This window comes from Vombatus ursinus, unplaced genomic scaffold, assembly GCF_900497805.2.
Source record: "Vombatus ursinus unplaced genomic scaffold, bare-nosed wombat genome assembly UNPS02014781.1, whole genome shotgun sequence".
Lineage (NCBI taxonomy): Eukaryota > Metazoa > Chordata > Mammalia > Diprotodontia > Vombatidae > Vombatus > Vombatus ursinus.
Window position 1 is genome coordinate 28749926 of NW_020954559.1, and position 23843 is coordinate 28773768.

Below are 23843 nucleotides of genomic sequence, written 5' to 3' on the forward strand. Positions count from 1 at the left end.
AGATGGCCTAAACTAGGTGACAATCTCAGTGGAGAGAAAGGGCTATTACCAAGATATATTATGTTAGTACATCCCAAAGGTCTTGACAAGTGATTGGTGATGAGCAGTTACATGGCATTACTATTATAAAACTGTTTCTATAGACATATCTTCCTTGTTCTTCTTGCTCCAATCATATTTTTAAAAAAAATCTTTTGCAAGAACATTCTAGGATTCTGCCTCCTGACCCTGTTCTCAATAGACCTGCGCATGGTTTTGAATTTGTCCTTCATTTTTTCTTTCTTTGGTCCGTATCTCTGTAATATGAGCTATGTTGTGACATTTTTTCTTGATTATATGTCCTTCCTTCTTTATCAGTATTACTTATAGCTGTTGTCAGAATTTCATTTTTAGAACTTCTTTCTTGAATCTTCTTTTTCAGAGTGTCTAGCCAAAAAGACTTATCTAATCTTTCCTGAATCCTTGTAAATATGTTTTCCTACAATCTTGGGCACATGACTCACTATGTCAGTTCAAATAAATTAAATTTAATCCAACATTTATTTACCATTTACTGTACATACAGCATTGTGCTAGATGCTGAAGGAGATAGAAAGGTACAAGAAGAAATGTTTTCTCCTTACCGAGTTTAAAATTAGTTACGGACTTATGATATATACTTAAATAAGCATAATATAAAATAAAGAATGACAAATACATAATACATATATAATCAAAGTCTACATACAATCTGAAGAAGAAAGCTTTATTTCCAACTACAAAAGTCAAAAAAAGACTTACTTAGAAGAAGATTACATTTTAGTTCAGTCTTGAAGAAGTAGTAGAATTTCAAAAGGCACAAAAAAAGAAAGACATGTTTGGATCTAGATGTTTCATCAACAAAGTTTGGATGGGACAAAACCAGGTTTCATGAACTCATTTTGTCCTTTCCCCTTACTTTTGCTTTTTTTTTTTTTTGAATGGCTGTACTTGCCTACCAACCCCCTCTCCCCTCCCTTTTCCACAAAGTGCTATTCTGCTATCTTGGCATCTATGTGACCCTGGTTTCTATGGCAACTACAAGTTGTGGTAGATTCTACCATAATGGAAAGGTTTTTAGTAGCATCCCAAAGAGAGACAGGCTAAATCAGCTTTTCACTGACTGTTCTAAAGAAGCATAGGAAAGCATGTCATTTTTCAGTGAATTCTTTGGCCATAGCCACCCATAAACAAAGAAAAATACATAGCTCTGGGTTTTCAGTGATCCCCTTACACTTCTGTACTGATAGAGGCAGAGTGACTGAAGACAGGCAGAATAATGGTATTCAGACCACCTGAAAAATTTAACTTAGCCTTTCATGATCTTTGTGTGTGAATCTTGTCCAGTGATCAAACAGTTGGCATTCTACTAGAAAAACTAAATCACATCAATCCAAGGCATAATGGATGGCAAGGCCACCCTGGCACTCTTATTTTCAGGTAGAACCTTATTGGCTTCTCCAAGGCTCAGAATATTGCATAGTCTCCTAGAAGAGATCCAAAACCACTCAAAAATGTTTGGCCTGATCATTCACACAGAGGAAAAAAAACAAAAACAACAATAACAACAGTAAATAAAAGAAGAAAGTCTATTGCTTAGCTCATGATGAAAAATCTTTAGAACTGATCCATCAGTATATATAAAGATAAAAATATGTGTATCCTTGAATGATAGTAAAACCAGAGTTAAAATCGACCACAATTTAACAGGAGGAAAGTGGACTGGATTTCCTTTAGGAAATCTAAGAATAACTTTAATAACTGTGATCTTCACCCAGGAAACAAAGGTCCATCATTTCTTTGTCAATATTCCACTATTTTATTTGTAAGACTATAGATCATGAAACACTATAGTCACCAAAGAATTAAAAATACATATCCCATAGAAAGAAGGTATTAGAAAGGCACATAGACACTACGAGAAGATTATAGCATACAACAAATAAGGCATGTCAAAGAACTAAAGTAAAGGATGTCACCAGGAAAATTACATCATAGAAAGAAAATGGGTTGGTCACTTGGTCAGAGTAATCAATAACCAATAGATGGCCCTTGTGCTCCTAAGAAGACTCTTACTATATTGTTATATTTATGGGAAGGTATAGACAAGAGACTCACAGAATGGGCAGGCATATTGGGATGTGATGTGCATTTCTGGACAGTTATGAACCTGAATAAGATCAGAGGTCTACTTGAGAATGGAATGAATACATTCCAAGGAGATGGAACAACTCATTGTTCCAGATTGTTCCCTTTCAGAGTCAAATCAAATAAGTCCAATCTTTCTTCAATGTAACAGTCTTCCAAATAATTTACACTGCATATCATATTCCCACAAAGTCTTCTTTTCATTGGTCTAAGTTTATAATTACCCACTAATTTATATTTTTTCAGTCTAGTCATTCAATCAGGACCAAGTCCACCCAATTGTACTACCATCTTGCCTATATCTCTCCATCTTTTTTTCCATTAAAAATAGCCTGAGAAACTTTACTCAATGCTTTACCAAAAATTTATGTAAACTCTGTTTTCAGTAATTCCTTAATCTTTCAGTGTAGTCAAATCATTTACTTATGATTTCACTGGTATAGAAACTCCTTCCACTTATACAGATAGCAAGCAGTCCATAATTCATTGTCTTGGAAAGCTACCTGTATCTAAGATAGGTTCAGTAACTTAGCAAAAATTACACAACAAGTAATCTTATCAAAAAAGGAAATAAGGTCAGTCTGGGATGATTTCTTGATGAAGCCATGCTGAATCATTAAGATCATTATTTCCTTCATTAACCATTCACTGAATAATATCTTTCAGAATTTTGCCAGGAATAAAAGTCAATTTCTTTGGTTCCATTATCTTCTACATTTTTGAAAACTGAGAAAATATTTGCCCTTTTATTATACTGTGGCAACTATCCAACTCCCTAAAATCATTCATATATCACTTATGATGACTTGGCAATGACATCTTCCAGTTGTTTCAGCAGCATAGAATGTATTTCATATGGCTAAAGGAGATTTAGAGCTTCGAGGGACTTTAAAAGTTATCTAGCTCATACCTCCCATATTACAGATAAAACAGATACAATGAAGAAAGTTGATTTGTCTAAGCTCAAACAGGTAGCAAGTGGAAGAGCTAGGATTTGAACCCAGGTCCTGTGATTCAGATTGTTGCCTTTTTCACTGTACCAGACAACCTCTGTGTCAGATGCCTTGAATTTATCAATGACATCTCAGTATTCCCTTTCTTGTATTGGGGAAGACTTCTCTATTAGACCTTTTTGTTATCCTTTCTTGTTTAAGAACATTTCCTTAGAATGAAAATAACTCTCCTCACCACCACCACCACCGCCACTGCCACCATCACCAAAAAATGGAGCTGGGAAATTCTGCCTTCTTTTCATCATTAGTCACTATTGTCTCATCTACCACAAGACATGGTCCTATTCCTTCTTTGATCCTCCTCTTTTCCCCAACATAGCAAAGGAAAAAAAAAGTATGTATTCTTAGCTCTCCTCATCACTCTCAGCTCATTATGTGCATTAGCACTCCTGACACTCTTCTTATAGATCCATGCCATAGTTTGTATTCATTCTTTGATGCTTGTCCTTTCTTCCATCTTCTTCACTTGTCTTTTTAAAAACCCAAATTGATTGATGAGTTCTGTGAGCATCCAAATTGTTCTCCTGAGATAACTACCCTCTTTCTTTCCTTGTGAACTTCCTATTCCTTTTGGGCTGAGCTCCTCTAAAGAGATTTAGTTCATGTCATACTGCACCCAGTTTTCTTCTCCATCCCAAATTTGAAGATAGACCAGTCACTTTTCAGATGACCTTGTTTGTCTAAAGAACAATTTCCTTTTCTTGTTGCTGAGATTCAGAAAAAGAATAAAATTTTCCCTTTTTCATTTCCTCTACCCTTTGAAAAATGAAATTATTGTTAAGGCAAGTGGATAAAAACTGACCTTCATGTTTTAAGCAGAGAGTTCTAGCAGATGTCCAGATAATTGAAGTCTCTTCACAAATATGTCATATTGTTGTGCCAGGTTTATGATCTCTTTTCTGAATGCATCTGTTTGTTATCTCTGTCCAGGAGATAGACAGTAAAATCTGATCTCATTATCATTTTTGTTCCTACCTCCATTGATGTTCACCCTAAAATCATCTACCATGCTTCCCACTCTGGGTCCTGGATTTCCTCATATGAGTCTATCTTATTAACGTACAATAGTTACTCTGCCCACCTCTTAGCTCTTCTGTTTCTTTTTTAATAAGGTATACCCTTTGAGATCCAAATTCCAGACATGGCTCTCCTCTTACCAAATATCAGTTATACCTGTGCTATCAAATTTACTTCCTTGTGTTAAGATTTCTATTTCATCTTGCTTGTTATTCATACTTCCTCCTTTTGTATGTAGACATCTGAGAACATTTTTTTAAAAAATATATGTATATTTTTATCGCTGGTTCTTTTCTTGAATTTAATGCTTTTTTAACTGCTGGGTATCAACTAACATTCTTCCTACACTGTAAACATTTTACTATATCTAACATATATAAAGAGACAATTTTCTTACCCTATTTTCCTTTTCAGTTTAAAATTCTTTTCATTAGATTTACAAGATTATAGGTAAATACATTCTTTTATTTTCAATTATATTTTATTGATGCTTTTTGTTCTTGCATCATGTCCCATGCATTAATGTATCTTGATCCCCCTTTCTTCCTCTACCGAAGGAATGATCCCATATAATGAAAATTCAGAAGAAAAATAAAAACATAAGAAATTCAACAAAATTAGCCATTAGAAGATATGCAATATGCTTTAAAGGGAAAGAGGTCTATTTTCTCTTCTCTGGAAGCAAGTTTTTTTTTTAATTATTATCTTAGTTAGACAGCATTCAAGATTTTTATTGTTATTCTAGACTTTGTGTATATTAATTTCTTTGTCCAGCTTAATTCACTCTATATCAGTTCATATGAGTCTTCCTATGTTTCTCTGAATTACTTAATTAAAAAAATTTCAACCTTATTCACACTGAGCACTACCCCCCTCCCCAAAAAATACTTAAAAGAGAATCAGAGCACTATACCTTATGGTGGATTTTCTCTTCTGGAATTTACTAACTTGATAAGTTTGTTAAGGGAAATGGTATAAAATGGCTGCTTTTTGTTTCTTTCTTTATAATCTTCTTTGCAAAATAAAATAAGAAAATTAGCAAGGCTTGCTGGATTCAGCAAGCTAAAATTCAACTCATTTTATTAATTAATGTTTAATTTTTTAAAGTTGTCTATTTCATTACTAAGTAGCTATTGTTGCTTATCCTGTCTGAAAGAGTTTAAAAAGATGCATTCTGGGAAATGGAAATAGATTTCAAGTTCTTTCAGAGAGCCATCCTCTTTACACTAGATGTTGTAGGATATGGTCCACAGTGTGTGAGAAATTCGCACAAGTTAAGTAAGGAATTGAATTAATTTTCTCTTCATCTGTTTCTCAATATTTCCCACTCTTCACCAAAATACTTTCCATTCCAATATTCTGAGATGTACCAGCATCTTCTCTATCATCCTCTCTAATTATCAAAGCCTCCTCTGGTATGTTGTCAATGTAATGCAAAGTTTTCAAGAAAAATCTTGATTCTGGTTTCCCCTCCATTGTGGCTTTCATGCCCATAACATACTCCAAACCAAAACCAAATGGCATATGCTGCAGAGTTAAGCCATCATTCCTCTTTATAATATTTGGCTTTGTATAGCGTAATAAGCAGAGCACCATCCAGTAATAGCCAAAGTGTTTGATTCAGAAATGTATCAATAAAATGTTCTGCTCCCAATCCTCTGCCCAGAGAATTTGTAATATTTACAGTAATTGTAATTGTAATATTCTATGTAATATTCATTCAATTTGTAATATTCAAGATTCTGAAAATCAAGTAGTTCCTGCCTCAATCAGAGACATGCACCCTATATAATTTCTCTTCACTATGTTTCTGGATGTTGTCAGAGAGAAGCTTCATCTTCAGCAGTATCAAACTGCATTTTTGTCTGCCTCTGTAATAGCTCACCCTTGCTCATTTTGGTTGCAATTGACACAAACTTAATGCCGACAAGAGCATTATATAATCTTTTAAGAGCCTCCAATGTATCTAGCCCTATGCAGCTGCACCTGCAATGGAATATGTGCCACTGGGATCTGCCAAAACGGCTTTTAATCCATGGTATGTTGCCATCCTTCATTCCCTCCACTTCTCCCATCCCGGGGGGCATCCACAAGCCCAAACAACCTACAATCCTCAGAAACCCGTTGACTGATCAGACTGCCCCAGTTCTGGATGCCTTATACTCATTGTTTCTTAGAGCAAAGTTATCTCCTATTTCATTCATGCTCCACAGTTAGTTTAGCCCATTCTTCGATAATTTCACTAGCCCTTGTTAGGATACTCCATCACCAGACCAGAATATATCATTCTTGTGTGTTGCTATGGTCCAAAAATCCTTAATCACATACTAAGAAAGCAATCTCTTAACTATCTGTTCATTCCCAAATCTGGCTTTCTTCTGTATCCCTTGTAATTGGCAGGAAGTGGTAATAAAAGCACCAAATGTACCCTACAGGTAGATAGTTGGCAGTGGAAAGAGTGTTGGGCCTGGAATCAGGAAGACTTGAGTTTAAATCTTGCCTCAAATACTTGTTAGTTGTGTAACCCTGAACAAGTCATTTATCCTCAGTCTATCTCAGTTTTCTCAACTACAAAAATGGGATAATATTATTACCTACTTCCCATGATTGTTATGAAGATGAAATGAAATAATATTTGTAAAGCACATAGTGCAGTGTCTGGCACACAGTAGGATTTTAATAAATGTTTGTATTCTTCTTTCCTTCTTTTAGGCCTGCAGTTCCTTGCCTAATCCTTTCTAATCTTTGGAAATGCTTTTAAGATTCCTTCTGGCAGTATCTTGCAACCCACATGAATCATCACAAGTAGGAAATAGTTGTTTGCAAAATCTTAGGTCAGGTGTGGGGGTGCATGCCTGTAATTCCTGATACCAGAAAGGCTGAAGGGGATGGTTCTCTTGAGTTTGGAGGATCTTAGCTGCAGTAAGCCAAGCAGATTGGGTATTTAAAGTAAGCCCAGAACCAATATGGTTGACCCCTCAGAAGCAGGGGGACACTTGACTGCCTAAAGAAGAGCAACTTGGCTAGAATTTGTAACAGATCAGGTCAAAGGTCGCATGCTGATCAGAAGTGTAATTAGGTACATGAGTGGTCTCTGTACTTCCAGTCTAGTTCAGACAGGGAAGGAAAGAAAGATGGAGGGGGCAGGGGAGGAAGGAAGGAAAGAAGGAAGGAAGAAAGGAAAGAAGAAAGGAGGGGAGGAAGGGAAGGAAGGAGAGAAAGAAAGAGAGGGGGAGGGAAGAAGGAAGGGAGAAAAGAGAAGAGACGAGAAATGAGAAATCTTGAGAGGTTCTGTGTCACTTGTTTTGGATATATGCCTTGAGAAAATAGGTCAACAAATAACTGCCTCATATCCCTTAGTGGGGAATCAGCAGTCATTATTACTCATCACTTCTCTCTCTCTCACACTCTTATATGATGATCTCTCTCCTCAGAAATATGTGAAATAAATATTAGAGTCATTACTGTACACATTTTACAAATAAGGAAACTGAGACTCAGAGCAGTTAAGTGATTTACCCATAGCCACATAACTTCTAAGGATTCAGGGATTCAAAAACAAGTATTTCCTGACTAACCCGGACAACACTCTGCCTCTTCATTGTGATGACTTACTTAACTGATGAGGACTGGTGAAATATTAAAGCATTAAGCTGAGTACTCCATGGGTGAAAGTTCTAGACTTGAAAGTGTTGTCAGCTTGATCAGGAATCAGAAAACTATGGTTCACAAGCCAAATAAGCCCTATTACCTATTTTTTATGACTGGAAAGATGAGATTTTTTTTTTTTACCTTTTTATTTAAACAGGTGCCAGGCCAGATTTGGTCCACAGGCCTTAGTTTGTCAATCCCTGATTAGGGCACGATGAAGTAACAAAAAATTCATATCAGCCTCTTTAGTGATCTCCCTATCTTCTTCTTCACAAAATCATTTGCATTTGTGCCTTTAGAATTTCCTTCTACTAGTACAACTCTCCATATGGAACTATCAGGGAACAAAGTAAGTAATGAATCCCCAAAATATATTTCCTTCAGAGGGCTTGGAGAATGTTTTACCCATTTAACCATCTAAGTAAGTGAAGAAGGTCCATTCTGAGGAAATGTAGTCATTAACTTTGAGATCTCCTCCACTTCAAATGAGTGTCTTATAGCTGGGCAGTATGTTCTGAAAGGGAAAAAAACAAGAACAACAACAAGGCTAACAATAGGAAACTTTGCTCTAATTTCTACCAAATGAAATTCATGTGAGGCAGACAAATCTAACGTTCCCTTACTACTCAGGTTCTGGCATTACTTCAACATATTAGAATTGCTTATGAATGTCAAGTGGATTCCCTTCAATTCAGCATTCCCACATTATCGTTACAACTTCGTCTTTGCTCTTTTAAAATAAAAAAAGTGACTCCCCACCTTATGCAGAGTATAATGCACAAGGGAACAAAATGCTGTAAGAAATTTGAGGAGAATAATAATAATAATATATAATAATGATAAAAAATAACAACACTTGACAAGATCTCCTAGAAAACGCAAGTTCCTGGTTTGGGTTCTTTTGGTTTTGTTTTTTTCCACAAAGCCAACACAACACTGACTCCTGCTATCCATGGTTTCCCTGATATTTATTGCCTTTTTGATATTCCCCATCTAACGCTAAAGCAATCACCTTTGTCTGCAACAGACAATTCTTATTATCCATCCTTACCTTAATATGTCTGGCTGTTTCTGTCAACAAGTGTGCTTTATAGAACCATTATCAGTAGTTTTCTTGAATGAGACATCTACCTTTCCTTGAAGAGTTAAAACAATATGATCCATTTGTATCATCCAAATCAATAACTCAACCTCTATAGCAGGGGTGGGGAACCCGAGGCCTCGAGGCCACTTGTGGCCTTCTAGGTATTCAAGTGTGGCCTTCTGAATCCAAAGGATTTGAGGACCTAAAGGGCCACACATGGCCTTAAGGCCTCAGGCTTCCTACCCCTGCTCTATTGCATCCTACCAGCAGTTGAAATGTATTTCATGAAATAACCTCCAGAAGTCTATCTAGACTCTTCTCCCAGCCTCATTTCTCTCCAAGGCAATATAAGTATTGATCTTACTGGATCTTAGGGCCAATATTCAAATACATGTCATAAGATCAGCGATTGAGAGTTGGAAGAGTTCTAAGAGGCCACGTGGACCAATTCCTTCATTTTTGGGGGGGGCAGGGGGCTAGACAATGGGGTTAAGTGACTTGCCCAGGGTCACACAGCTAGTAAGTGTTATGTGTCTGAGGCCATATTTGAACTCAGGTCCTCCTGAATCCAGGGTTGGTGCTCTATCCACTGCACCACTTAGCTGCCCAATTCCTTCATTTTACAGTTAAGAAAACTGAGGGTTAGAAAGGTTAAGCAACTTAACCTTGTTACTTTTGTGAACTTAACCAAGTCACACAAGTAGTAAATAACAAAGGTGGGATTTGAACCCAGGTCTTCTGACCCAAAATCCAGTGGTCTATCCATAGTAGCACACTGGATAGCGTTTGATCGCATGAAATCACACATTTAGGTGACACATCTAGGAACATAGTCTCTTCAGGGCATAAATTATAGGTAGATTCACCTTGAATTGAAAAGGCAACAAGGTAATAAAAATTTCTGGTTACCCTTCCTCAGATAGATTCATTCCAAGTGAAAGTCACTATATATTTGTTCTAGTACTCAGAGACATAGACTCCCTTTCTTAATTTCAGTTTACATTTAATTGCTGGAGTTTTGTTTAATGAAATATTTATGATCATTTCCTTTACAACATCATTATTCCTGTTTCCAGTAAAAATGAAGATTCATTGAATTATCATATGCCAGTAATATTCTTATTTAAACCAGTAATACTATTATATATATTCAATAAGGATATTTTAAGTTATTATTTAAGCTGCTTAACTCAACACAAGGGATTAATTGTAGTATTCATATATATGTATATATATACATATATACTATGAGATAATAAAAGATTGAAATATATTATCTGTGAGAATTTCTCAATTGACATAAAAAAGACGTTAGAAATATATAGGTTGGTTATTTTCCTTTATAAATACTGCCTTTTACTTCATTCAATAACTTATATTTAATTGATTATGTCCCTTTCCAAAAAAAGTTATGAATTCATCTAAACTCAATGACCTGATTTTCAAATCTATTTGATACGGTGGGAAAATTACTAGACTTAGAAGCAAAATACCTCAATTCAAGTAACAGATATAACACTTTCTGACTGAGATACATTGAGTTAGGATCTTTCGCACTTTAAGTATGAGTTTCCTCATTCATAAAATCAATATAATAATATAAGAACCGCTTAAGCCACATGTTCTTAGTTACATTCTATGAGAGCTATGAAGAAACTCTTGGTAAACCTTAAGGATTAAAAAATAATGGCTGCCTCCCATGCATGACATTTCATCTTCTTCCATGCCTTTTGACTGACTCTATACTGTGCCACCAATATTTTCCCTCTTCGTTCATTTCTTATAGAATCCCCAATTTCTTCACAACTACAGCTCATTTCCTAGAGCAGGCCTTTCAAAATTGTCACAGTTTTTAGTTCTCTCATACCCAGATAATTATTGTGTGTTTACTTTGCATATATTTTGCATCTTCTAATCTGTGTGTGCACTATTCTTCTCTCTAAACCCCAGAAAATATAAGCTCTGTGAGGGCAGAGACTGTTTTAGTTTTGACTTGGTATTTTTAGCATCTAGCACAATACCTGGCACATAGTAAGTGTTTAATCAATGCTTGTTGGATTGAATTGAATGAGCCATTTTTACATAAAGTCAATTATTCTCATGCCATGGCATATTGGAAATACTTGGAATCAAGTAAGACTAGTCTGGGCTTCACTGCTAACTAGCTATGTGACCTTGGACAATTTAAATCCCTTGGCACCCAAATTTGATATGGAAGATAAGGGTGGTGCTGTTTGTCCTTCATTCCCCAAGAGGATCATGACATCAGGGAGGAGATGACATGACATGCAATTGAATTGGATTTAAGTGAGGGAGGGCCGTGCAAAGTCACCAGCCTCATTTTCTCCTCTGGAGCCATCTGGGTCTAATGGCAAGATATAGGTCAGGACTACTAGAGACATGACCCTGAACGCAGTGGGAGACCTTGGATTAGATGGTCTCTAAAGTACCTTTCAGAGGTCCCTTCCAACTAAAAAAAAAAAAAAAAAGGCTAAATGTCCAAGTGATATCATTGGCATGAACCTCCCTAGAATGCTCAAAGTCTTTGATTGTGTTTATTACCACCGGTAAGGCTCAGGGAAATCCTGGAGGTAGGAATTCAAGCCTGTCTGAACAGGCCACATTCTAGCCAAGCAAACCAAACCCAAACCAAGGCAAATCTGCCAAAACAAACTTTTCAAATCCAAAGTTGGAAAACATTAGAAATACCGTCACAGAGTCCTCCAATGTAAATGTTGTCACATGAGGCCATCAGCTTAGAAGAGACTAGAAATGTTGGGAAATTGAAACTGAACATGAATTAAGGGTCACTGAATAGTTCCCACTGACCTTCTCCAATGTTCAATATCTAAAGCCTCAAAACAGTATTCTACAAGCCTAATGTTCAGGTGCTGCACAGTAACATGAGAGTTTCCTTCCAAACCACAGAAGTATAAATACAGTAAAACCAGGGACTAATGCACTTTAGAGTACATGCTGGAATCCCTGCCCAGGTTGGGCTAGCCTCCCTTCATGACAAAGAGATACACTTTTTCCTCCCCCCTCACCAATGTATTGCACAAAACACAAAAACAAAGCAAAACCATTAAACACTTCTTTATGTGCTAATAACAAAACATTTGATAATTGTTAGTCCCTTAAGGTTGTTTTTCACGTTCCATCTGTAAGTACAAATTCCATCTTTGGAATCACTTTCCTCAGCAAATTCAACTAGGGGAATATTAAGCTGTCTCTGTGTTCTAAGATGTAAGCTGGGATTTGGTTTGAGGATACAAACAAGCTGAAGGGTGTCAAGGATTAAAGGAAGGGTAAATGTTTTACTCTGATCTCCAAACTCAAATGATTCTATGGTTTGTGTGGAAATTCTCAGATTTCTCTGGGCAAAATGGTCATCTCATTTCAGAGAGGAGGAAATTATCAGGTAAGGCCAACTAACCCAGTTGACCTAGGGCCATCCCTTCTCTTTTGGTCATTCGTTTGCAAATCTGTCCAATGGTACAATCCTTAGAAAGTCACAAAGATTGTCTGGGCTTGTGAATGCTGATCTTTGAAGTACTAATTGTCATTTCAACAGCTCCCCAAGATAGATGCCAACAGATGGAGGTTGATCTTTGATCTTGAGTTTGGACTCCTGACTCAACCAGATACCGACAACCCTGAGGGTTTCCCCAAACACTTCCACTCCTTCCCTGACACTTTATTCAGCTTCCTGTCCCACTACCCTTGATCTCTACCCTTTGAGACATTTACTTAATCCCTAAGATATAAATAACACTGGAGCAGACTGAGAAATGTTTAGGGCTCTAGAAAACAGGAAAACTCCCTTCCTGGTGGCAATGAATCAGACTTTTGTACTAACTTTAAATTGTTATTCAGTCGTATCTGATTCTTCATGATTCCATGGACCAGAGTCTGCCAATACTGTCCATGGAGTTTTCTTGGCAAAGATACTGAAGTGGTTTGCCATTTCCTTCTCCAGTGGATTAAGGAAAGCAGAGGTTAAATGACTTGGCCAGAGGTTGCATAGCTAGTAAGTATCTGGGGTCAAATTTGAACTCAGGTCCTTTTAACTCCAGGCCCAGGGCTCTATCCACTAAAACACCTAACTACCACATGCCTAACTTTAAATTGAGGGGCCCTAAACAAACATTTTAAAATAACTCTCCCCCTCCAAGGGCATAAAATCGCAATTTGGAGGGGGGTGGGCTAAGGCCTTTAAAAGTATTTGCTTAGGTTTCTCAGATTTAAAGATAATTCCACTGGATCTAATCTCCCATAGGAGGGAGAATATTCCTATGTCCTAAAACTTACTAATTTGTTCCACTCCGTATAGACCTCATATTCCAAAAACGAAACAAAATGAGTCAAAAATATCTAAATGCACATTTTTCTTAATAAAAAATAATATAACCTCCAATTGCAAAATACATATATCTTTGTGCATTCACACTGAGGATGACTTTCAAATGTCTTTTGGCAGATCATTAGCAAGGATTTGCTAATTCAAAATTCCAAAACTTTCTGATACAGCAAAACAGCATAGTAAGTGGGCATCCTGGGCACCTCCTACTGCTAGATTCATGTTCTATATAACATTTCTGGCTCCTCTCAATAGCCAAGAAATGATTCTTGAATTTTGTGGCAGTAACCCAAAAGATATGTACTATGACTGTAGCAGGAGAATGAGATTTTCTGATGATAATTGTGAATGTTGGTGGTGATCACAAAGAAAAATTTTATGTTTACACAGTACTTTAACACATACTCTCTCGTTGGATAATAGTAATTGTCCCCATTTTATGAAGAAAATGAGGTTCAGAGAATTCAAGTGATTTCCCCAAGATAGTAAGTGGCAAAACTGACACTTGGACTCAGATTTTCTTGCTACAATTTATATCTCTTCCACTATAACGTATCTTGGATATGGAGCTACAAGAGACTGCAAAGTCCATAGAGACCTCATTTATCCAAATGATGAACATGAGGGTCAGAGTCAAAGAGGTAAAGCAACTTACCCAAGTTCCACAACTTATAAGTGTCTGAGGACTTCTAGACTCCGGAGTTCAGCACTCTGTCTACTACTCCATGTTGTCTCTCATAGAACCACTAGGTGGCATGCTGGGTCTGGGGTCAGGAAGACTCAATAGTCTTGTGTTCAAATTTGGCTTCAGCTGTGTGACCCTGGGAAAGTCACTTAACCCTGTTTACTTTAGTTTTCTCATGTATAAGATGAACTGGAGAAGGAAATGGCAAACCATTCCAGTAGCTTTGCCAAGAAAACCCCAAATGGGGTCACAAAGACTCAGACAAGACTGAAAAATGACTCAACAACAACAGTCTGATTCCACTGCCATACTTTTTTCCATTATACTGTGCTGCCTTTTTTTTTTCAAAAGGAGACTTCACAATTATGAATGTTAGCTTACTAAATTTCATATCCCATAGACCAGTTATCCCAAACCTTGAATCAGGCTCATCGGTAGTGCCTTAAGCCATAATTGGTACAACTCTGAAGAATTGGCCATTATCACATCTCTCTTTCCCTGGTTTGTTGGTGGCACCACCTTCCACGTCATGTTTCTGGACTTTGCTGTCAGTTATTAGGCAACATCTTCTGACATATGAATAGAATAGATGGTGAGAGGAGGGTTGGATAGTGCTGTAGGCATATTTCATCAATTTTATCTAGGGCCTGCCTGCCCTATCCACACCATACCTTTTTTTTTTTAACCAAACCAGATTGTTGTCTCTATTATCTGCCTAATTTCTGAAAAAAAAAAATGTATCACTAGCTAAAAGATACATTTAAATGTGGTTTTTACATTATGCTACCACTTACCAAAATAAATAAATAAATAAGTTCTAGACATGTCATAAGTGGTTATGACATAAATAAAATTTAAATTGTGTCAATATTTTTTGGAAGAATTCATTTCTGTATTTAAGTGAGAGACAGTTCATATTTAAGGGAATTTACTTAACTACAATTCACGTAATAAGCAGACCTCCCTTCAGGACTAATTCTCCAATTCACAATAAATTAGTGGTCTCTAGAAGGTGGTTGACTTTCCTCTTTAAGGTATTTAGGGTAATCCTGAGGGACTGGCGGTTTCTATTTTTGTCCTCTTCTGTTGTTCAATCATGTCTGACTTATATACATCTGAGGACTGATTTGAACTCATGAAGATGAGTCTTCCTGACTCCAGACCTAGTGGTCTATCCACTGCATCATCTATCTGTCCCCTCTTTGCTTACTAGCCAGAGTTAATTAGTTTTTACAAAAGGAGAGTTACTAAGCAGTTATAGCAAGAACAGATGTTACAAAACTGGGGATACACTTTCCCCTTGCACAAACCAAGTGTCTGGGTGCCAATGGCTGAGGTAGGCTGTAACCTAGAGATTACATAAATGGCCAAATGATAACCACACAGCTCTAGTCACTAGAAGTCCTTTTCTCCCTTTATGTAGTCCTAATAAAGTTCCCCTTATGTATAGCTCTCTTCAGGTCCTGAGGGTCCATGCCCTTGCAAAGTCCTGAAGGTGCTTTTCCTGAAGCTTCACCTTTAGCTTAATGTGTCCTTCAGTTGTGATTAGGAGCTGTTGCCTTCAGCTGCTGCCGTTGCTGCTGCTGTGCTGTGCACTGCTACAAATGTCAGTGGAAACCCCAGATTTTTGACCTTTTGAAATTCACATAATCACCCAGTGGTTGATATGGAGGGAGGAGAGATCTTCCCTTCTCAAGGCAATGTCCTGACAGGAGTCCTTCATTGATAGATTTGAAAACCACTACAATGGACCGTTTCTGGAATTCCAATTCTGAACTGACTCGGTGTATTTTACAAAGGCCAAAGATGGGTCTAAATTCTTTCACCTAATCACATGGTATTTCCTGTGTGGTGTCATCTACCTTCATTGATGATCAAAGCAATTCACAACCTTCAAATTGATTGAGGACTTGACTATACCTTATACTCTTGATTTAGTGATTGTATTTAACTGTCTGGGACTAATGTGACTACATTAATTTGGACAAGTGGGGGAGGGGGAAAATCAAACTCCAGCCCCACAATGTTGCATATAATTTGAAAAAAATGAAAAAGCGACAAAAGAGATAAAGAGGTCATGTATCTTTCTCTCGATAGACATTTGGGTCCTAGTCTTGGGTCTTGATTCATAACTGAATAAGTGAGGTCCAACCAGCCTGATTGTGAACATTCATCTCATTCCCACACACACACACACACACACACACATTCTAATTTCTTTGGTGAGTAGTGATTATACTTCTGGACTCACTAGCCACTCTGGTTATTTCTATTAACTCATTATTGCTCCACCTATCTTCTCTCCCTCATGTGACAAATGTAATACATCTTACCAGGCAGCCTCACTTATATTGAACTATTGGGAAGAAATAATTCTCAGTACAGATATTGGTCTCATATACTAAAAATATCAATGCCTAACTATTAACACATAAAGACCATATTGTGAATATTCACTTTTAAGTATGTCTTATGTAAGGCAACATCCAACTACTGATGGAAAACATGTTCCAAATATGGAGTCTGCATATCATTTTAGTTGAATCATTGTGGATTTATAAACTATTTTATTATAATGTAAATTTTAAATGTTCTAGATATTTATTAAATCTCTAATTTGTAATTCATTAGTGTCAAGGTAATTTTGTGGATGAAAATCTAATTATTTCCCTATTTAGATATATTTCTTCTTGAACTATGGAGAATATAAAGTTTGAAATCCCATCCTCAATTTGCATTGGATAACCTTTAGAACATTTATGTTTTTTTAAATATTTTAGTGTATAAAATCTGTGGCAACCTCATATGATATTCATGGAAAGCAAATTTGTTCATTCAAGTAGAATTTTTGGCTGATCAGAGCTCTTTATGTTCACTGAGTTAACTTCACACTAAAATAAAGAACGTAAAGAATTCTATCTATTATGAGGCTATTTTTTAAAAACTTTTTTAATATAAAAATAAGAATATTCATGAGTAATCACTGGTTGCCTTGAAACATACTCCATGGTGCATGGATGAGGATGGGCCTGTGGCATACACCCCTTGCAGGATGCCTATGTGAGCCTATGCCCTCATTATTTCTAGAAATACTCTGGCCTCTGGTTAAAGGACATAAATGGCCAGAGATGCCTGGCTATTTTCTTGGACCCAAAGTCAGAAGTGGAGGATGGGTAGCTGTGCCAAAGAGTATTGATCCTTGAGTCAGAAGAAGCCCCCTCTCACTTTCTTTGTCTCTGTCTCTGTCTGTCTATGTTTCTCTGTCTCTGTCTCTGTCTCTCTCTATAGATAGATAGATAGATAGATAGATAGATAGATAGATAGATAGATAGATAGACAGATGTAGATATAGATACACACACCAATGCTTTTTTCTTTGTGTGTTGGTTTGGACACAGCTATTTGCATATTGTTTCCATATTAGACTGTGAGCTCCTTGAAAGCAAGGACTGCTTTTTTTTTTTTTAACTTTTCTTGTATCCTTAGCACTTGACACAATACTTGGCACATAGTAGGCACTTAATAAATGCTAATTCACTGACTGGACAATGAAGAGGATTCTACAGATTAAAAAAAAAAAAGAAAATTCAAGCCTATGTATACATGTCTTGCCAAGTAATCTGGACTTGTGAGTTGTGCCAATAACACAAGTCAGAAGTTACAGGATCATAGGTTCTTAGACTTAGAAACACAAGGGACCTTAGAAGCCATCTTCCCTCATTTTGGAGAAGAAACTGAGGCCCAGAAAGTTTGAAAGATTTGCCCAACATCAGACATAAAGTAAGGGATAGAGGAAGGATTTGATTTCATGTCCTCTGCCTTGCTTCAGGTGTTCTTGCAACTGTCCATTTATTCATTTTTTATTGCACAATAGTATATATTAATTCACATGCTTTGTTACCATACATTGTTCAGACATTCTTCCACTTACAGGACCTCTTTTAGTTTCTAGTTCATTGCCACCACATAAAGAGCTGACATATACATACATACACGTACACACACACATACACATAAGCACACATATATGTATATGTGTGCATATATGTATATGACACATTTTATATATGCATGTGTGCATATATATGCACATATACATACCTATGTATTTGGATATATACACACATACTTGAGATTTTATGTGTGTGTGTGTATGTGTGTGTATACACACACATGCACACAGACAGACAAACATTTTAGGGACATAAATCAAGGAGTGGTATCCATATTTCAAAGAATACATATAGTTCAGTAATTTGTGGGGCAGAGTTTCAAATTGCTTTGCAAAATGGCTGGACCAATTCATAATTCTACCAATAGCACATTAACATATCTGTTTTACACAACTTTTGCAGGATTTGTCATCTCCTTTTTGTCAACTTTGCCAATCTGAGGAGTGTGACATGGAACCTCAAACTTGCCTTATTTTGCATTTCTATAATAATTAGTGTATTGAAAGAACATTTTTTTGTAAAATCACATGGCTGTTGAAAGCTAGGATTTCTTCCCTTGAGAACTGCTTGTTCATTAGTTTGAACCATCTATCATTTGGGAATAGTACGATTACCCCTTCCCAGTCGCACAGCCACAGAGATTTACATTGAATCTGTTTCCAAGTAACTCATTGCTGTAAAGACCCTTCACTTTTAACACCAATATTCACCCAATAACTCTATATAGCCTCATTTCATGGAACACCTCTATGTCAGAAGAATTCAAATAGCTTATCCAATTTATATGGCAAATGCTAGGTCTAGGATATGAAACATCTACATATCCACTTTCCCAGTTGTCACACAGGTTTAGCTAATAATTACAATAGGGTTCTTTTCTTTTTGTCCAAACCTGTGATTTCTTTAGTGTAGAAATCCATGGTGTGAAAACTTTCTCCACAAGAATCAGCAACTGACCTCAAAATTGTATTCTTAGAGAGTTGCCTTGAGTGTGAGAGGAGAAGTTACTTAACTATGGTTATGTAGCCATTGTGTATCAGAGTCAGCACTTGAATCCAGATCTTACCAACTATAAGGCTCTATCCAGTTCATCATCCTTTAAGCCAACAAAAAGAATCATAAAAGTACATATGTCTGAAGCAGATGGCCATAAATACAAGCAAGTAAAAATGATTATCAGACATTCTTTCAGTATACATTTTAATTTCCATTGTTAACTATAATTTCCTTTAAAAAAATTTCCAGTGCATTGCAGGTATTATTGTTTGTCAGCAAGAAAATGGTCTATAATTTCATAAATACACACATATATAAACTCCACAAATCTTACCCCTTTACATATAACAACACCTTTGTAACAAATAAAGTACTTTTACTTATATTTTCTCACTTGATACTTACAAGTATTATTTCCTTCAGATTACAAGTTAAGAAACTGAAATTTATAAGTGTTTTGAAGTCACTCAAAGATGATATCCTTCCAGATTCTTAGACAATCCTATTTCCTATACTTCTTTGTTTATTGAAAGATTTGTGATTGTTAAAGAACAGCTTCAAAAAATTTTTTTAAAAAAGTGAAATATAAAAAGAAAAGAAGATTTAGAGAGGTCAGGATCGCATAACATATAAGTGACAGATATGATAAAGGAAGTCTTATACATAGCTCTCTTAGCAAAAAAACAAACTCTCAATATTGTCACAAATTGTCAATTATTAGGAAATAAGAAAGGATTTTGTTAAAATAACAAATAATTATCCTTCATGAGAAAACTGAAAACAGGAATTTAATACATCTAAACAAGAGAAGAAGTCACGCAAAGAAGTTTAATTAGTTTAGGTAGGTAATAGGAAGCCATTGTAGATGCTTGAGTAGGAAAATTAAACAATGAAAATGGTGTCTGGGAAAGTTTTGTCTGACATCTATAGATAGGAAGGATTAAAAGAAAGAAATGCTGGACATATAGAGACCATCTAGGAGGCAATTATAGCTTTGTCTCAATTAGTGTGAATAATCAATCTTCGTAAATGGTTGCATTATTTGAATCTACAATGTCTATTTCCATTGGGCTGGAAAAAATAACCATATTTTACATAATTACAATTTCAAATAATGCTAATTCAAATGCATGTGGACATTTCAAGAAATTTACTATTCTCACTAATCAGAATCTAGCTATATAATCATCTAGGATTGAGACAATAAGAACCTGGAATAGCACCTTAATTCACAACAGACATAGATCTTTCTTTACATATATTTTAATTTAAAAAATGATTAAAAATGCATTTGTTTAAACTAGCTGCAGACTAGTAAAATAAAATTACATTGTGTGTTCATCAATCTTATAGAATATGATTTTTAAAAGTCATCACAAAACTATTGAATATGTGTCTTTCAAAAGTGCCTATGACTAAGCTTATAAATCACATTAACAAATCTTCAGTTTTTTGCTAACTTCCTGGATTTTATGAACGTATAAACATTTATAGAAGTATAAAAATATTGTAAGGAAATAGAGAGGCAATTCAGACATATTTTTGTCATAAAGTTAGCCTAAATGTGTATTCTCATAAAATTGGTAGAAATTCCTGTGGAATGAAATTGATTAATTGACAAATATTTGCTGAAAAATTTCGCTGTCCTATGTACTATGAAATACCGAACGAGTTGACATTGCAATATGCATTTGGAGCAATAATGACAAATTTACATACCATGTTAATATTTAGTTATATAACATTTTAGTTTTATTCACAACAATTCTTGTAGGTAGTACAAGCATTATTAATCACATTTTATAAATGTAAAAATTAAAGCTTGAAAAGTAAGTAATTGTTCTATGGGTCATAATGCCTAGTAAATATCAGAGGCAATACTCAAAACCAGGTGTCTTGACTCCAGATTTAGTGCTCTTTCCATTATATTATGCTAAGGTAGAATCACAAAGTTTCAAAAAATGTCAGAGGCCATCTAATCCAAAATATATCTGACCAAGAATACTCTATACAATACACTCAACAAGAAGTAATCCAGTCTTCAACTCAAGATCTTTAGCATCTTCCATTGTTTCCAGTTAAACCACAAGCCACATGGCCTTCCTGTAAATAATCATAATAGGGGCAGCTAGGTAGTGCAGTGGACAGAGCTCCAGCCTTGGAGTCAGTAGGTCCTGAGTTCAAAACTGGCCTTAGACACATAACACTTACTAGCTGTGTGACCCTGGGCAAGTCAGTTAACCCCATTGCCTAAACAAACAAATAAATAAATAATCATAATAAAAGGAACCACTCTTTCAATATTGATGAGATTATTTAACTCTTTTGTGAAGTCCTTTTCGTCCCAACATCATGGATTTTGGCAACCAGCCTCTTACAGCACTGGCCAAATAAATGTGACCTAAATGTAAAAATCCATGCTCTAAAAATAATTGAAAATCTAAAGAGACAATTTTTAGAACTATCAATAGGGGAAAATTCACAATTAAGTAAGTGATTGATACTATTAAACCTGATAAAATAAACAGTCTCAATTGCATAGTTAAAAAAATAAAAAACTTTTGCATGAACAAAGTCAAAATAAAGAAGCTGCCAGCTAAGGCAAAAGCATTGACTCAAATATCCCCAATCAAAGTCTAATATCCAAAATACATGGAAAATTAAGACAAATATAAGAACAAAAGCCATTCCTAAATAGTTGCATAGTCAAGGGATCTGAATGGTTTTCAGAAGAAGAAATACAAATTATCATCAATAAAAATGTTCTTAGTCATTAATATTAAGACAAATGCAAATCAATATCAGATTTAAGAATTAATACATTCAATATGAATAAAATTTAATATAAAAAGTTATCTTTACATTCAATTAGCATATAATTGATGTAACATATCCATTGCCTCTCCTTATATAATATATGATATATGTAATAAAGAATTAATATAAATATATAACCATAAGCCATTCCCCAATAGCTACGTGGCTAAAACATATGATAAATGCATATTAAAACAACTCTGAAGTTTTACCACTCACCCAGAAAATTGGCAGAAATGATGCAAAACACAGTCAACTGTTTGAACAGACTGGCACATTTACACACTTATGGTTTAGCTGTGAGATTGTCTAACCATTGTGGGAAATTATTTAGAACTGTGCTAGATAATTTTTTTAAAAAAATTTCCATATCCTTTAATCCAGTGATACCATTCCTGAGTATATACTCCAAAGAAGTTAAAGATAGCAGGAAAGTACTAATTTACCAAACTATTCCTAGAAACTCTTTCTTGAGGTAGCAAAAAAGGAGAAAAGCTGAACAAATTGCAGTATGAAAGCAATAGTATGATTTTGTATCTTAAGAAATAATGAACAAGAAGAATTTGGAAAACTTGGAGAAGACTTACTTGAACTATTACAGAGCAAAGTAATTAACACAATAACGTATAAGATAAGTCCAATAATACACAAGGGAAAAGCAAAAAAATGATCTAAGCAATGATCAACCGACTTCTCAGGACTAATAATAAAAATGCCCCCTTATCTGGGTAGAGAGGTGATAGGCAATGGGTACAGAATGTGGGATAAATCATCAGACACAGTTAATGTGTTCATTTATTTTGCTTAACTGCAATATTTGGTTACAAGTGAATATCCTATTTGGGGCATAATGAAATGACCACAGTGGGGGAAAAGTATAAACATCATAAACAAAATATAACAAAATAGACTGTCAAAGGTAATCCTAAAATTAAATGGAACTATATTGACAACATTCATCTGATCGATTAAATTAATAATTTTATCAAAAAAGGAAATGAGGTCCATTGGATTTGGCCCTCTTCTTAATAAAGCTTTCTTTCCTTTCTTCTTAAAAATAGAATTACCATGAACACAATAATAAACATCAATGCCACTTATGGAACTTGTTTTGTGATTTTATTACATTTAAATAAATACATTTAAATGTATAACATATTAGAATATTTCAGTCACTTCGTCTAAGTGTTACCAGAAATCTTTATCCATTCTCCTTCACTTTTTCTCTTAAATTTATCTTGCTAGAGTGTATATTGATTGCTTTGCTACCTCTGTTTTTGTTTTTTATAATTTCATAAAGGGTTTTCCGAATTTCTGTATATTTTTCATACTTGGTGATCCAAATTACATTATACTATTCCAGCACATTTTTATTTATTCAACTGCAAATTTAGAACTGGAAGGGATCTTATAGGTCATCCAGTCCAACATACTCATTTTACAAATGAATCCAAGAAAGGCTATGAGACATGCCAAAGATTGTATAACTGGTGAGGGTCAGAGGTCAGATTTGAACTCAGGTTGTCTTACTCCCAATCCAGTACTTTTTTTTCATTGTATCATACTGCCTCTCTATTCCCTCATATAGAGTATTTAGGTTGCTTCCAGGTTTTGCATTATATTTTATTCTACTATAAAAATCTTTGAATTTTTAATGTTTTTGATAACAATTTCAGGATATTTATCTAACAAAGGATTTATTGGGTCAAAGGGTATGATTATTCCTATAGAATTTACTATATACTGACAAATTGTTCTTATAAAAAAAATCTACAAATTTCAATGCACCAGCAATCAAAGAAATTCCTGTTTCTCTAACTATTCAACCAGCCCTGAGTTTCACTGCTTTTCATTATTTTGACCATTTATGCATGTAAGGTACCTCAAACCTGTTTTAAATTGCATCTCTTTGATTATTAATAAATCTGACCATTTTTCGGGTTTCTGTCTATTATATTTTTTTAAATGTGAGTTGAGTATGGTGGCACAAACATGTAGTCCCTGCTGATGGGAAAACTGAGGCTGAAGGATCAATGGTAGGGCTGTGCCCCAAAATGTGACACAAATATGGTTAGTGCCTGAGTATGTAGAGCTAGTAGGC